Below are 15,966 nucleotides of genomic sequence, written 5' to 3'. Positions count from 1 at the left end.
CATTTTAATAAATAAAAGTTCAAAGTTTGATTGAAATTTTTAGTATGGACTTCTCGAAGTATTCTAATTTCCACTTGTTAAGACATAAAAAAACCCAAAGAAAAAGGCACCAAATAAATAAATTTATTATTAATAGTTTTGAAAATCAGTTTATTAATATCGCATTTGCTGAAGTTTCATGGAAGTTATCTGGAGGGGATCTGAACCATAATCAAATGATGAAGAAGGTACCCCAGTATCTAAACTTCAAGGTCACATCAATACCACTAATTGGACGAATTCACAATGATAACTGTACACTTATATAAGATGGATTTTCTACGATATTGGATTTCTAATTTGCAATTTTCTGGCGTCGAAGCTTTACTATTTGCATATCATTGTTCTAGGATCATTAAACCAATGCATACCTAAAAACTCTACTGCGCAATTATTTCAGTTAAAGTCTTCTAGAAATAAATTTTCCAAATCGCCAAAAAATAGAGTTGCAAAAAGCATGAAAGGAACCTTGAAAGCATGAAAGGAAAGCAAACCTTGAACGTTGAACATTACTGTGCAATAGTAGAGAAGTTGTATTAGTTATTCAAAATAATAGACGTGGAATTATCAGTGCTCATGTTGTATTGCTCCACAACCACATATGGATCAACTGAAGAAATTTCGCTGTTAGCTGTTCAATATTTCGCTGTTTCTGTAGTCCCGATCTTGCTACCAGTGACTTCCACATTGTTGCATTTGAAGAAATTCCAAACTGGTTACGATTTTTTTCATATACGAAAATATGTAGATAACTGTGATATATTGGCTTCATGCCTAGAAGGAAGATTTCTAAGACTTTGGAACTCAACAATTTATTCAATTCTCTAATATGTGCTATAGTTGCGGTGGTGAGATGCAACTGGAATTTTACTGAATTTTTTCAATGAATCTTTTCAGGTAATTACATTTTATTTCTGTTTTTTACAGACCATGGGAAAATTACTTTCTGCATGACCCTCATATAAAATCAGTGTTATCAACAAAATTTTTAGATATCCAGGCAAACTTTTCTTCCATTGCCATTTTCGCCTTTTCTTCTAATATGACGGGTGTTTTTGCTTAGATTTATCATAAAGAAATCGTGCTAATAATAGAGAACCTTTTTTTTGTCGTCTTGTGAGATCAAACTGTTGATGTAAATTTCCAAATTTGATGTGAGGCCCAGTTGCAGATATCTCTTAGTAAACCGATGCAATTTTGAATTAAAGAATTTACATAAATAAAACAATAGATTTACCGGCAGTCTTCTAGTCGACGGATTAGTTTAAGATTTGATACTAAATTACAATTCTCTGAAAATACAATATACCGAATTTCATTAGTATTTTCTTAGAAGTAATTGAGACATCAGGTTCGTATACATAGCAGTATATAGTGAGCAGATATTGCATTCAGAAATTTCCTCCAAAATTCAATTTATATATTTAATATATGCATTATTTGCTTAAATAGATACAATAAGCTTGATGCGTTTAGCTGTTGTTTAATCCTTTGTTATATCTTTGATATTTTGTGTTCATAAATAAAATAACTTCAAAAATTTGTTTTGGATTTAGGTACAATTCAAACATGGTGATTAAAATCGCAGCACCAAATATTTTAGGAATATAATTTTTCCTCTTTCTTCAGATATGACATTGAAAAATATTACTTATGGTTTAATGGTAAGAAATCCATCTTTTGACCACTCAGCCGAAGCAATAAAAGTACTATAAGATTAATTACAAAAGGATGATTCATAGCATGTTAATGATGAAATTTGTGTTGCCCTAATGTCAAATCGAATATCCAATCTTAACCCAACTTACCCAGACAGGGTTTAAAATCCATAAATAAATCTGAAAGGAAAAACCACTCACACACCACCACATCGTTAATGTAAAGTGGCCAAGTATGGCGCCTATAGAGTTCTGTGTTTGTCGTCTTGGCGATGATGAATTTGATTTGGAAAAGTTAATGATAGCCTTCTATTTGTCAACCCGAAATGCGGCGACTGGTAATTATTCCTCGCTACCATCATTTCATTGGAGAAGATAACAGACTTTTTCACCCATCGGAAAGAATAAAAATCTTTCCTTTGACAGATTCCGCTCGAGAGACCGCGGAGAACAAAAACAACCGATTTGCGTGCCTGTCTGTCCTGCCCCCAGCTTGGCGACATTGGAGTGTCTTCTTCTTCCACTGAAAGAGAAAAGAGATGGGGTAGACTGAAGCGAAGTAAAGTGTGGGAAGGGTTTTTTTTCTGCTTCGCACTGAAGGATGTTTGAAGTGAGAGTGTCTACTAGTGAGAATGGAGAGGGTTTTGTTTTGTATTGTTTCGAAGAGCTCATTTCAGTTATTTCGATTGTCTTATATATTTCTCTTTAATCCTTCATATCTTTCTCCTCTTGGTTTTCTAATATAATTCACAATACGATGCTTTTTATTTTCTTGTATATGTAATATAAAGAATGTGTAGTAATCTGCAAAAAAATTCGAACTCGAGATTTTGACGAATATTCACGTTTTAGACCTCCCTGAGTTCGCAAAACACATTTTTGAAATATGTCCGTCCGTCTGTCTGTCTGTGATGAAGATAACTAAAACATATTTTCAGTTAGATGATTGAAATTTGGTATAGGGTCTTTCCACAAGATTTACAGATTTCTTTCAAATTTTGAGTAAAATCTGTTCTGAGAAAATCCGTCTGTTCGAATATAAGTTAATACAACTACAAAACAAATAGAGCTATATAGATAAGAATCGGAACACAAATTTAACATCTATAATGCAGACACTAATCAAAGTTTGGGACAAATCCAACATTGAGTTAACAGTCTGTCAGTCCGTACTTTCAGACACATGCTAACGCGATAATTCAAAAATACAATGACTAAAATTAGGTATGGAATTTTATGACTACAATTGCAGTTTTGTGTCAAATCTTTGTCTCAATCCATTGAGAAAAGCACGTTTAAAGCACAAGTTCTATTTTCCAGTACTATTAACCGCACGCAAGTATTAATAGCCAAAAAACTTGTCTAAGATGAAACAATAGATTCAGTAGAAATGTTAAATTTCGTAATTAATGTACGACAGTGTTAAGCAATCTCTCTGGCAAGGCAAATTTATTTGAGAGTATGCAAGAACGTTTGGGGGACACCAATATGGCAGGTTGCAATAATCTTTATCATACAGTAAACCATTATTGTGCTTGAGGTCTATGATATTAATACTCAATTTGTATGACAAAATTACATTTCACTAAGTCAACATTTCACGGAAACGGTATAATAACCCTATTTGATAATCAGGATTGTATTGCCCTACCAATAAATCCAGGAGATTTAAATGCCAGTCATTACAAAATGAAAAATCGAGATTGAGTTTTTTTAAGGGTCACAATTGAAATAGCAGCCATGTTCACAGATCATAGTCCTAATTCTCATATTAAAGATATCTTTTACTATTGTAATTGAAGTAACTGGATTTCATAACATGACTAAAACTATGAAATCCACCAGGGAAACGAGAGCATGCTTATTTATACTGCAGCTTCTAGTCCACGTACTCAAAGTGCTACCAGGCTGTTTAATAAATAAGGAAAATATCTTCATAAAACTAGTGATTTTTTTTCCTTTTAATTACCATTAGCAAAACTTTTTAAGTGTTTCATGTTAAGAAAAATAGAGTTTTTATTTATCTCCCCGCTTTTAAAACTTTTCCGTCCACTTTTTTCTTCATTTAAACAAATTCAAAATGTAAAATTCATGTAAAATTAGAAAGTTACCGTGACTTAATCAAAAATTAGTCTAGAAACTTATGCATCTTTCTCTTTAGTGTCACCTGTTTCCGATTAATTTTTCAAGATCATCCAATTCTTCATTTGCCATTTCCGGATCGTCATTTTGATTAATTTTTTGATTTCTCATTCTAACTACTTGGAATCGCCACCGGTTTGTCTTATAATTTGTATGATTATTTATTTTTATTTTTACATTCATTTAATTATTTTTTATTAATTTCAATATGGAGAAATGGCTGAAGCTCAACATTCTAATAACGGCGAATAAAGTTTTACTTAAGAAAATTAAATAGAAAGCTTATGTGAGAAAATGAGGGAAAGGGTTTCGGAATTGTAAAAAGAATCGAGAATTCTTTTAGGACTCCCTTGCATTATTTGATTAGGATAAGTTTTATAGAGATTTACAATACTAAGACTACTGCCAAATTTAATTATCATCTTATTTAGAATTTTATGTTATAGTGTATGCAAGAATAAATGAATAATAGTCAGGGCTTTGTTGGATTTGGTTCAAATTTTGATATATATACAGTAATCTTTATATTTCTGCATTATTTTGCATTTGAATATAAATATTTTATATTCCGTTTGACTAAACAGCGACTACATTCATGTAAGTAGTTTCTAGCTATAATAAAATTGTTATGAACGACGTGTTCAGTTACTTACAGCGCCATCTAATGGTAAACATCGAATTTAACGTTACTATGTCAAAAACGGTACATGACAAAGAAAAAAATATCAATTTTAAATATCCATTTAGTGCAATAAAGTGCTTTGCGTGCCTTAATACTAAGAAAAGGACGCTTAAGATACACATTTCTTTGATCTTATTATCCGCAATTCTGACTTTACAAGATTTAGACTAAATAAGAAATGCCATTTTTCGAATACAACAACGACTCCAATATGCTTTTTATTGTGCGAATAATTCAAACAGTGATTTTTCATCCAATATTTCAGGAGATTGAATGGCATGTAATTATTGCTTAAGCTAGCTCGATTAATATACTGAAAAGAGTTTGAAGTGTTATCCAAACAAGGGTCCAAATCTGTATTGTAGATGACAGAATAGTTTGAATATAGAAAATAAAAGCATCTAAATCGTTTCCCCCACATTTTTTAACACGTTTGTGACGCCACAACTTTTGAAATCATGAATAAACAAACATGTATTTTCAGCGTTTTATCTTAAGAATTAACGTGCACAAGGTTGTTTTTTGTACTTACTTAATAATGTTTTACAACGTTTTAATTACCATTTTCCAGCTGTCTGGTACCAGATTTGAAATATGAGCATTAACGGCGGAATTTTCCATTAGGTGACTCACAATGCATGAAACAAAACCACTCTAAGAGTGTAGCTGCCATCGTTCTAAAACGGTTGCGTATAAGGGATTTGGGTACCCTTTATGTTAGATCATTGTAACTGCATGGTTGTTATTACCACTCACCAGTTATTATTAGCACTAATAGATCAATGTGATATTTCGATAAATTAATTTTATCAGGTATTATTAATAATTATCAAATATTATTAATAATATTTATCAGTTATAATAATACTTTCTAATTATTAGTTTAGGCTGATAATATGAATTAGTACAGATTTTTACAATCTGTGTAAATTATTGGATTCTTTCTTAAAATTGTATTAGCAGTAATATTTCAAAAATTTGCAATTATTCTCGAACTTTATTTGACGCAACGGTTAACTTAAATAACGTTGAGGCAGAATTTTATTCTTCAATGTACGTATAAACAATGGTCATGTTTACCTCTTAGTACACAAAGAATATTTGAAAAAAATTAAAAATATTGAAAAATTCTAAAATTTTTTTCTTCAGAGAGATATTGAAATTTCTCTAGAAATACTCCATTGAGTACTCTACTGACATGACACCAAACTAGGGGAATTTGGCTTTATTTATTCCAGTTAAATGTTTTGATGGCGTCTAACAAAAGCATCTTGTCATAAAATTTAAAGAAGCATTTTAATCACGTTTCTTTAAGTTGATATCTTGTGTTTAACCTAGTAGATTGTTCGGTAAATTTAATCTCAAAGAAAAGCGTTAAATGCCTTAACAGAAATAAAAAAAAGATCTTAAAATACTGAAAATTCTTTTTTTTCTTGTACCAAATGCAAATTTATTTCATTTCAATTTTTATTTTACACTCGGTCTTTTCAAAGCATTTGTTATAGGGGGTGATAAAATATTTTTTTTCTTACAAATGTAATCATGTATTCACGAAAAAATATTCAAAATGATAAAAAAAAAATGACAAATTGCAATAGGTAAAAGTAGAGACCCACACAATTTCCCGACATCTGCATTAAAAAAAAAATCTGCTATTTCGATTATTTAAGAAAGAAGAATATCGGAAGAATTTAAATGTAAAAAAAAAAAAATGTAAAATAACTTGAAGAACGAGGAATAATTTTGAATCACGTATTTTACGCGGTTAAGAAGCGAAAATAACTGCATGATTTAATATCGAATTTGAAACTCGGAGTAAAATTTGAAAATCTCTTTAAAAATGGTTAAGTAATTCGATACATGCTTCTAAAAAGATGTCTTGACACGAAACTTGAGTGAAATTTTTCAAATCGTCTCAAAACCCGAGAAAAAAAACGTGAAAAAAAATGTTCAAGCTTATTTCTCTTTCATGCAATATCACATTCCTTGAGGGTGTGAAACCGAAATCTCTTTAAATAATAAAAGAAAACGTTGTGTTTATAAATTTAAAATAAAAAAGACATAATTTTTATTTTAAAACTAAATATAATTTTGGAATATTAATAAAACTGACTTTATTTAAGAATAATTTAAAGAAAATTAAATTTTTAAAAGTATTATTTTATTTCATAGAAAGATAAAAAGCCACCTGTAAAAATTGAAGTATGTTTTTTATTGCTTTTGCTATAAGCATTAAACTATTCTGAAACCATTAATAATGGTTTCAATCGTTTTTTCTTTCAATTAAAAATTTTGCAACGTTTAGAATAATGCCAAAAGAAAATATCTAACAGAACTGAAAAAAGAACAAATCATCATCATCATCATCATTATTTTGTCTTATTTGAAGAAGGATTACCTGCTTTTTTTTCCCTTCAAAACAAATGGTAAAAAGTGAATATCAAAGAAAAAAAAATGCTGTAATAAAATTTAAATCTTTATTTTTCCAAAATTATTATGAAAGTTCTGAAATTCAAATCAACCTGAAAATATTGAAGCAAAGGGGTTTGTACGAATGATTGCTATTAATATGTGCGAAAAACCCATTTTCAATATAATTTCTTTTTCTTATAATAATACTAAGACAATATGGCTAAAGATTTGTAATATTACTTTCCTGCAGTATTTGTTTCATCGCCGAAGAAACAGATTTACAGATACCTTAAATGAATACTGAATAAATAAATGCTATGTCAATAAACTGCGTTAAAAATTATTATAGTTCACGCTTAATAGTAACATATATAGTTTCTGAAAAAAAGGGCCAGTCTACAAGATATTCAGCATTGCTTGTTACTTTTAATTTAATGCTTTATGGTAATAAGTTTTTAAAAAGTGTGAATACTGTAGTTTTTGTAACCTTTATTTTTATAATATAATTGCAAAAGATAAAAGAAATAAGATGTTCCAACTTTTTTCCTTTCCTTAATTTGAAATTACTACACTAAATTAGGCTCATAAAATACTAAAAAACTAAATTACGCTCATAGATTAAAGATTTCAGCTCCTTTAATTGATTAATTTTCTTTAAACAAATGAATGGCAATGCTATGAAGATTATCTGCTTAAGAATATTCCAAAAGTTTCTAAGTATTATATAAATTTAAATGCAGACTATAATTCCTTTGAGTAAATTTTCATTGCGATGCGAGAGTGTTTTTATATCCTCTTCATTTTACATTCTGAAATAATATAAATCGTCTTCTAGAATTGTGGCAATATCGTAACAAAAATTTTATTCTAAGATTTTAAATCCAGGAATTATTCTACAGGACTTTGCTGTCTCTAAATTTCATACATTATGTATTTGATAGAAAAACATCGTAGGTTAATAAACTTTAAAATGTTTAGGTTTTCTCAGTTTTATAAAATTTTATTCTTAGAAATTTAATTAAACAAGGACTTATTTTTCAGAATCATTCATGATAAACTGCTTCACTTCAGAAGAAATGTATCAAAAAATACTTCAGAAGAAAGGTTTGAAATATTATGACCTTTGGCTAGCTAAGTAGAAACTACTGATTCCGTCGAAAGAAGATTTCAAACCAGTTAGTGTAACCAGTGCAAGACAAAAATACAGTACAAGAAAATACAGTACAAGGAATTGTCAATAATAGTTTTATTCAAGCGAATAAAAAAAATCAAGAAAATAATATATTTTTTTAATGTTTCCTTGCTTGTATGATTTTTTTTGTTAAGTATCTAAAAAATAAAATTTCTACAATTGGAAATATATATGTAGTAAATTATGGATACATTTTTTAACATAAAAATATCGTGCAATTTTAAAACAATATGATTTGCTTTGTTTAGAATTTAATGGTATAAATGCTTGTACTAGCGCTTCAAGGCGCCAAATAAGTACCTCTATTTTTGTAAATTGTCAATAAATAGTTTGACGATAAATTGTCAATATTGTCGATTTAAACACTGCCTTAGTGTCAATTTAAACACTATATTAATTTTTCTCATACTTCTTAATATCTACTCCTAACGCTGATGATTTAATTTTATCATTATTTTACTATTTATTGTGCAAAGTAGTAATTTTTATTTTAAGCACGTGTTTGATATCGTTATTAATGTTGCAAGATGAAATTAAGGTTTTATATGGAAAATAATGAAAATATATATTTTTTAAGTAATAGTAAAAATAAAGAGAAATAAAAGAAAAAATAAAGCAACAACAAATAAAAATATGAAAAGAATAATTTAAACTGGAAACGATTGCAAGAAAGGAAAAATATTTTGAACTGCTCTCGGACAAATGTTAGCTTTTTTGAATACTAGTTAAAACCATCAAGTGCAAACGTGACGCAATACGTGTAGTAATATTAAAACAATTATCATATTAAACGATTTTACAATATCAAAAAAAATAATAATAAATTTCTTAAAAGAATATTTTTTATAAATAAATTTCGAATAGATTTTCTTCGAAATTTTCTCATAAATACTATGAAGAAATAAAGAAGGTTTAATGAGCTTTTTCTAGTAATCAATAAAACAGTTTATTTTTATTAATTAAGTACAATGTTCCCATGGCATTTGCGTTAGCAAGCAAGCAAAAAACATGACAATTGACACAAAGTAATTTTAGCAGATTGAATTTTAAATAACCTACTTGCTTTTGATGGTTAAAGGAATTTAAAATTTGCTCTTAAAAGTTGCTTTATTTTCCCCTTACATTATTTGAAAAAAAAATTGCGTAAATTAAAAAAATATATATATAATATTTATATAAGAAAAAAATTAGCCCCCCTTGACGACCAGCTGTTTCGTCTGGATTAATGTTTTCTAAGGTTTTCAATTAAATATTATATATTGTCTTTTATGCTACTTCAATGAAATATTTTTTTTTTAATTTAAAGTTTGATAGACATATAGTATGTATTATTTTAAAAACCATACATCATTCTAATCATTATGCAATGCATTTCTTTAATTATCTGTTAACTTACCTAAAATTACGAATTCAGAATTTGAAATGCAGAAATTACTGTACCACAATTAATTTAAAAATGTTTCTGAAATTAACTTAAAAACTTTTCGGCGTTGTTTACTTTTAAATTAAAATATAATTGATATTCTAATAAAATTTTTAAAAAAAATTATAAAAAATACTTTTTTAAAAATTTTTATTGCTAAAAAATGTCGTATCTATGTCATAATTCATCAACAACAATAGAAGTAAAATCGAAAATGAAATATTTGCAGACCAATGAAAATTATTTGTTTTTTTTACAACAAATGAAATATATTGCCCCAATGAAATATATTGTCCTAAAATACTTTAAAAGATTAATTAAAATGGTTAAGCATTGTATACCAATTAAATTAAAATCATCAGAAAATTCTAAAAAGATTCTAAAAGATAGTTCAAAAATTTTTTGCACTATATTATCTTCGGAAATTTCAGTAAAAAACCATCAAAATTTCTCTTAATTTTAAATTAACTAATAATTTCGAGAAAAAAAGTTCCGAGGTATATATTCCCATACTCCAAAGCCTGTATGTGCCAAGTATGGAAGTTCTCGTTTGTCCAAATCTGTTTGTAATTTTTCAAGAAACTACAAGATATAAAAAGAATAATCTTTCGAGCAGCAGATTTTCCCCTTATCAAAAATAAAGTTGCAGATAATGAAAGATTTTTGTGTATTACATAATTTGGCATAAAAGAATCTTTAATATTAGAAGAATCTTTAAATTAGCAAAAAAAAATATTTAATATTAAAAAGAATTTGTTTACGAGAATGTTGAACACGAAGGCTAATATTAAATATATTTTTTTATTTTTTTGTGTACAGTTTATATGATATGTAAGAACTTTACCTTCATCATAAATACCTATTTGTTATAAGCATTTCAAAATTAATTAATGAATGTTGAAATAAAGAAAAGGTTATAATGAAAGTTTAGTCTCAAACAAATACATAGACAACATGTCATTTATAAAAACATACGATAATAATTTCATTTTAGAAAACATTGGATGTATCGAATAGTACTGAAAGAGAATTATAGAAATTCTAAGCAGAAATTGTGAAGTTTGCTTTTCATTTTAAACATACTACTGCAGAAGAATCTCTCCTTTGAGTATAGGGTCAAAAATCCAATAGGCTCTAAAAAGGATAACGACGTTTTATTCTACCCAAACACACGAAACAAAGGTAACAAAACTATGTTGAAATGTCCACAAAATAATATTTGTATGAATGAATAATACACAAGCAATCAATCGACATTAAACAAAGCAACAGAGAAAAGTGAACAGAAGGAATCCATTCAATTATTCAATCCCTAAACGCAATTACTGATTACTAATAAATTTTTGTCACTGCTGTTCCGCTTTTTATAGTTTTCGTGAAACGGCATCGAATGTTCTAGAACGAATGTTAGATCTCGAGTCCTAAGTGTCACCAAGATTCTCATATATTCAGGAATCTTAATTTTTTCACCAAAAAGACCACATTAGGCCACATTAGGCACCAAGTCGGCCCATCGTTCTAAAAGATTTCGCCAAGCACGGGGTGGTCATTGACTCGGCCTTTATTCAGCACCCATTAAAGCTATCTGTAGAACTTACTTCCTTAAGAACTATTCATAAACTTTAAAAACGATCATAAAGATTATTCCACCTGGAAGAAATATTACAAATTTGAAAAACTATAAATGTCACTTATTAGGAGTGTCAACGGAGTCATTTCGTGTAAGTACAATGCAATTTTTTTGTATTTGTTAGTAATATGTAATTATGTATTGTACAATATGGCGAATTGTGCAATGATGAAATGCAACTAACGTAAAATGTGAAAAGACACAAATTTTATATTTTACTCAAAACTTTCGAGTAGAAAAGCCATGTTATTAATCTACACTTTTAGAAGAAATTTGTGAAAAATTATAATTGTTAAGAACTATTTTTCTGTTTTTGCTTATTAATAATATATTTCTAAAGAATATTCGGAAAAAAAGTTTTAAGCCTGAACTATGCCATGCATTGTTCCAATATATGGGTAGTAGTAACCTTTGGGAGGATTCCCAAAGAAATGATCCCAAGTTGTGTTTTATTTGGATGAAAATTTAGGAAAGCTTCAACAATGTCCAAGCCCTTTGAGGAATTTTGTTTCAAAAGCTCATATTGGTATACTAATATTTTAATAACGCTTTTTATGAGCATAACCAGATGATTAAATCCATAAACTTCTATCACCGATTCACGCCTTTAAACCTTTCGCTTTTAACGATTTGTGTGACACGAGCATTCAATTATAAAATTTTTATTGTTGAAATGTATAATTAAGTAAAAGTGTTTGCTAATTTAAAAGTAAGAGAAAAAACACTTGAAAATGCTTTTGCATTTCATCTATCATTTACATCATTATAGTAGATGTTGAAATAACAATAAATGTTCTAAATAGGATATGTCATCGAATTAGAATGTCAAGTAAGTTTGTAAGTTAAGGAGTAATGCTAAGTTTCAAACCAATGGCAATTTTCATTGCAAATGTAAGTAAATGGTGTCCTAAAATTTATACAAGATTTGAATTTGCCATTATACGAGCAGTAAAGCGTTGGAACCCTTTTAAATAAACATTTGACAGATGATAGCTTAGGATTAGTAAAAATGGAGCGTTACACGTTTTAACAACGCTTTAGCACAAGTTTTAATTAAATAAAAAAAAGCATAGTTTTTTTTATTTAAATTGTTATATTTTTATTGAATTGTAAAGTACAGAGGATAGGGTTATATATAGAATAACACATAGATCAAATTGCCTCCATGACTTTGCTGGCACATAGGTACTCTTTTGTCGAAATTTCCCATGACCATTTTGCATAAATGTAGTAGAATTTCATTGATGCTGCTTTGAATTTCTTCCTTCAATAAATACATCATGCATGTGGGCTTGTTGGCATAGGCCTTTGGCTTCAATTAACTCCATAAAAAATCCAATGGTGTTTAATCACACGATCTAGGAGGGAAATTCTCAAATTTCCCAACTGTGGTCGCTAGGCTTTCATTATTTTTTGAAATATTTTTCAGCAATGAAAGCAAGTTGTTCTATCTTGTAACGTTCCATTTTTTATTAACCCTGAACTATCTGCTGCCAAATGGGTTTTTAATAGGGTTGACAACACTTTACAGCACGGATAATGGCAAAATCAAATCTTGCGTTAATTTTTGAACACACTTTATAAAGAGTTCGTGTACATTATAAGGAAGGCTAAGCAGATAATTAATACATATTTTATTCTTAGTTTTCAATGCTTCAATAACATGGATACTGATTTATTTAGATTTGTGCACACTGCTTGGAATATTTCCCATCGTAAGTAATGCCAGGGATGAAAACTTTCCAAATATAATCGAGTTTTGCTTTCTTTGCTAATGAGAATTGGATTATGCGAAGCCTCGGGAGAAGAGTAATCCTCGAAATGGGATTTTGAGTGCAAGATAACACAGACCTTTCCTTTTCATACTCCTTCCTTTTAATCTCATGTTCACTGTCAGGAGATATTTACACGCTTTCAAATCATTCCATTTCATTCTCTCAAAAAGCATAAAATTTAATCACGCATGGGAAAAGAAGCACGAGCCTTGTTACCATCCTTCATTGAAAAATGAAAGAGAGAAAAAAAAAACCCTTTTTTTTCCTCCTACAATCAGCGGATTGCTTAAAAATAAAGAAAGGATGAAAAAAATCATTTTGGTAAGAAAGAAATACTCTTGTAAGAATTTCTACTTTTAATAGAAAAAAGAAAGAACCCTCGTTCAATTTTTTAAATAATAAAAAAATAAAGAGTCTTCATCTCTATATTAAAATTCCTCCAAAAAAAAACCTCTTATTTTTTACCATCAACCTTTTACAGAAGCAGAAAACTAGCAAATGCGAACGCAGGTAACTTATGCTCTTAAAATCGCTCAAACGCAGCATTAAAACGACTATTTCCGTGCCATATTAGCATAGTGAACCAACGCAATTATTCTAATTTTCGGCGGAATATTTACCCATTATTTTTTCCTCCCCTTCATATCCCGATAATGAGAAAAGGGGGCCCAAGATGGCGGCGACCTGAGGTATTTTCATTACGGTCGTCGTAATAGACATCATTGTGGCTATGTAATGAAAAGGGCCCTTCATTCGTTTAATAATATTCGCCTTTTCGCGGCGCGGTGGATACAATGGAACTTTTAAGGTAATGTATTGCGACTTAATGAATACCCACGGCGCGTTTTAATCGTAGTGTGTTTCTTGTTGGCGACTCCAATATCACTTGGCTACACTCGCGCGCGTTAATTTGGGTTCGAGGCCTGGAATTTTCGTTTGATGTTTTGGCGAAAGAATGCTTTTAGCGTCGCTCAAAAATCTCAACTTTGCACCCGGGCAACGTGATCCGTGAAATAATTAGAAGCGTAACGCTCTTTGCTATGTTTCTGGCATTTTGGATCAAATTAAACTAGATTTCTCTTAGATAGCACTTCACTTGAATTTATTAAAGGGATAAACAGGAAAGATTAACAACTCGAGTTAAAATAGTAGAAGACAGATTTTTATGAATTCAATAATGAAATTGTTTCGCTATAATATGCGGTAAAGATATAGGCATTTTGCTGGGATCGTAACAATGTAGTTTGATAGAGTTTTAGATTAAACTTCAATTTAATGCTTTAAACAGATAACAGGACAGATTAACAAATGCAGTCAAAACAGCAAAGGTAATTCCTGAAATAAATGCTTGTCTTGGAAGAAAATATACTAAGAATAAATTAATATGCCCAGATCAAATAAAATAGAATGATGATCTCTTAATCGCATAGTTTGAAATTCAGTGTAATAGTGAAAACAGATTAAAATAGGGTAAATCAACAAGTAAGTATAATTTTAGTACAGACACGTTTTTTATGAACAATATCTTACAAAACTATTTTAGTTTTTTGTCTTGGAAGAAAATATACTAAGAATAAATTAATATGCCCAGATCAAATAAAATAGAATGATGATCTCTTAATCACATAGTTTGAAATTCAGTGTAATAGTGAAAACAGATTAAAATAGGGTAAATCAACAAGTAAGTATAATTTTAGTACAGACACGTTTTTTATGAACAATATCTTACAAAACTATTTTAGTTTTTTGTCTTGGAAGAAAATATACTAAGAATAAATTAATATGCCCAGATCAAATAAAATAGAATGATGATCTCTTAATCACATAGTTTGAAATTCAGTGTAATAGTGAAAACAGATTAAAATAGGGTAAATCAACAAGTAAGTATAATTTTAGTACAGACACGTTTTTTATGAACAATATCTTACAAAACTATTTTAGTTTTTTGTCTTGGAAGAAAATATACTAAGAATAAATTAATATGCCCAGATCAAATAAAATAGAATGATGATCTCTTAATCACATAGTTTGAAATTCAGTGTAATAGTGAAAACAGATTAAAATAGGGTAAATCAACAAGTAAGTATAATTTTAGTACAGACACGTTTTTTATGAACAATAACTTACAAAACTATTTTAGTTTTTTGTCTTGGAAGAAAATATACTAAGAATAAATTAATATGCCCAGATCAAATAAAATAGAATGATGATCTCTTAATCACATAGTTTGAAATTCAGTGTAATAGTGAAAACAGATTAAAATAGGGTAAATCAACAAGTAAGTATAATTTTAGTACAGACACGTTTTTTATGAACAATATCTTACAAAACTATTTTAGTTTTTTGTCTTGGAAGAAAATATACTAAGAATAAATTAATATGCCCAGATCAAATAAAATAGAATGATGATCTCTTAATCACATAGTTTGAAATTCAGTGTAATAGTGAAAACAGATTAAAATAGGGTAAATCAACAAGTAAGTATAATTTTAGTACAGATACGTTTTTTATGAACAATATCTTACAAAACTATTTTAGTTTTTTGTCTTGGAAGAAAATATACTAAGAATAAATTAATATGCCCAGATCAAATAAAATAGAATGATGATCTCTTAATCACATAGTTTGAAATTCAGTGTAATAGTGAAAACAGATTAAAATAGGGTAAATCAACAAGTAAGTATAATTTTAGTACAGACACGTTTTTTATGAACAATATCTTACAAAACTATTTTAGTTTTTTGTCTTGGAAGAAAATATACTAAGAATAAATTAATATGCCCAGATCAAATAAAATAGAATGATGATCTCTTAATCATATAGTTTGAAATTCAGTGTAATAGTGAAAACAGATTAAAATAGGGTAAATCAACAAGTAAGTATAATTTTAGTACAGACACGTTTTTTATGAACAATATCTTACAAAACTATTTTAGTTTTTTGTCTTGGAAGAAAATATACTAAGAATAAATTAATATGCCCAGATCAAATAAAATAGAATGATGATCTCTTA

General features: G+C 28.7%; 1 protein-coding gene and 1 long non-coding RNA gene across 6 annotated transcripts in view; one reads left to right on the top strand and one right to left on the bottom strand.

Annotated features, from left to right (window-relative positions):
• Window positions 1-8,228, top strand: part of LOC129963372 (uncharacterized) — a 122,519-nt gene extending 114,291 nt beyond the window's left edge. For all 5 annotated transcript variants that reach the window (XR_008783969.1, XR_008783971.1, XR_008783970.1 and 2 more), the window contains exon 3: window positions 7,975-8,228. This is a non-coding gene — a long non-coding RNA (uncharacterized LOC129963372). The remainder of the gene's footprint in view (window positions 1-7,974) is intronic.
• Window positions 1-15,966, bottom strand: part of LOC129963371 (cell adhesion molecule 2-like) — a 347,066-nt gene that overhangs the window by 143,768 nt on the left and 187,332 nt on the right. The gene's annotated exons all lie outside the window — the stretch shown is intronic.

The sequence above is a fragment of the Argiope bruennichi genome, chromosome 3 (genome assembly GCF_947563725.1).
Source record: "Argiope bruennichi chromosome 3, qqArgBrue1.1, whole genome shotgun sequence".
Classification (NCBI taxonomy): domain Eukaryota; kingdom Metazoa; phylum Arthropoda; class Arachnida; order Araneae; family Araneidae; genus Argiope; species Argiope bruennichi.
Note: the sequence above shows the minus strand (reverse complement) of the source record. Positions and strands in the feature narration are given on the sequence as shown.